Here is a 2017-nt window from a genome sequence, read left to right on the forward strand (position 1 = left end):
TTGTCATAAAATATACGAAGAATGTTTGAAAAAAATGAAAGAACTTCAAAAAATAAATGTGGAGGGAACTGAATGGGATGAAAATTCTGATTACAATTAAATAAAAGATATTTTTGCATGGTAAGTTTTATCTTATTTGTGTTGCTATACTATATGATGAAAACTAGGTTTTTTTGGGTTTATTTAAGTTGCAATCTAAGTTTTTTTAAAATTTGTGAGTGGGAGCCCTGGTCTCAGTCCATCGTAGTCGCCTTTACGGAAGCAATAACCCTTCCCTTTACCCCTGATGGTAGTTACCTCTTTGAGTAAATCCCACTTCAGCACACTGTGATCACTGCCACCTAGTGGTTCATTTATCTGCAGATTCTTAATGCATGAAGAATCACTACTGATAATCAGATCAAGATTATTACTCCCTCTAGTTGCCTTCCAAACATGCTGATGTAGAAAACAATCATCCAATAAATCCCCAGAAGCCTTGCTAGTGTGTGAGTGACCAGCCCCCAATTTCCAATCAATATCTGGGAAATTAAAATCCCCCATTATAAGACTCTCTGATTTACTGGCCCACTCTATTTCTCTGTACAGTTTCTTATTATACTCATCAGAGTCATTAGGCCTATAACACACTCCTACTCTCAAATTCCAGTTCTGCATTCCTTATGTCTGTGTGACACCACATCTCTGACATCCCAACAATATCTGCCTTTGATGTTTTGAGCAATACCTCAAATTCATCAAATTTATTTACTAAACTCCTAGCATTGGTGTACATGCCAGTATACATGCACCTATTTCTATTCTTAGCTACCCTAACACAACCCATGTGTTTACTTGTACCGCAATGACTCCCAGCAGTCTCTGAAATACCCTGCATCTTGTTTTCCAGGCTGCTGCTCATTCCAATAGAAGCAGTGCAAGAATCTCTTTCACCTCTGCCAGTGGCTACTGTTAATCTATTAGTCTTTGTATCCCCCCCCAAAGCTAGCAGTTTTCCGACCCACCTAACAGAATTCTAAAAGGATTCCATCCCATCTGCATCAGATCGCTAACTATAATCTAGACTGAAGTGACTTTTAAGAATTATTCCAGTCTCTGAAGGGATTTGAACCCAGACTTTTCCAAAGCTTGGCTCAAAAAATTAACAGAAAAATTGAGAACTTATAAATTTCAAACATTCAGCAATTTATAGCTGTAAGCCCAGGTAAGGGTAGCGAAGACCCTCTTTCTATACTCTCACCAATCTTCCTGGAACATGCATATCAACATGATATTTCCACCATCTTTATTTTGTAAATAAGGAAATTGAAGGGCTTTTCAGTAACATAGGTAGTGAGCTATTTTCATAATCTGAAGGTTGTGAGCTCAAGTGGAACATTACCATCTTTTTATCTCCTGGTTGCATCTTACAGTAATTTTCATTTTTATAACTCTTATGGCAGAAAAAGAAAGATTATTTTTAGCGTATAAAATAAGGGTGGTTATGAAGGTATCCCTTGTTCTATGTTTCTGTACATCGAACGATGTGGGGAAAAAGTTTGGTAATGCCCCAGGTGAGGATCGAACTCACGACCTTCAGATTATGAGACTGACGCGCTGCCTACTGCGCTACTGAGGCATCTGCACTGTCTTTTTATTTACAACTTTACAACCAGTGGTCTCGGTATCGCATTACAGTACTTTAAATAACACCTCTGTGTTCAGATAATGAAGCAGGATCGAATGGAAAAGGGAAGATTCATCTCTTGGTGGCGAGAAAGTTTTGTTTGGATCCTTTAGTAAGCATTCAAACAAAATAATGCCATCTTCCCACCCTGCCCAAGTCTTGGAAGTTGGGCATTAAGGCAATTAAGAACTGAACTGGTAATGAGGGTTTTGGTGATGTCCCGATGGGAGCTATGAACCCTAGTGATTTTTTCTTGGAGGCCATTTTTTTTTTTTTGTTCGTTTAAAATATCCCCAGGGGATATTTTAATCTCCTTAAAATATCTCCTGCAATGTTACTGACAAATTTATA

General features: G+C 38.0%; 1 non-coding gene across 1 annotated transcript; it reads right to left on the reverse strand.

Annotated features, from left to right (window-relative positions):
- Positions 1-1545: 1545 nt before the first annotated feature.
- TRNAM-CAU (transfer RNA methionine (anticodon CAU)) lies at positions 1546-1618 on the reverse strand. The gene has a single exon. It is a non-coding gene; the product is annotated as a tRNA-Met (tRNA).
- Between the last annotated feature and the right edge of the window lie 399 nt (positions 1619-2017).

Source organism: Mastigoproctus giganteus, chromosome 6 (genome assembly GCF_048544385.1).
Source record: "Mastigoproctus giganteus isolate SK-2022 chromosome 6, ASM4854438v1, whole genome shotgun sequence".
In the NCBI taxonomy this organism is placed as follows: Eukaryota; Metazoa; Arthropoda; class Arachnida; order Uropygi; family Thelyphonidae; genus Mastigoproctus; species Mastigoproctus giganteus.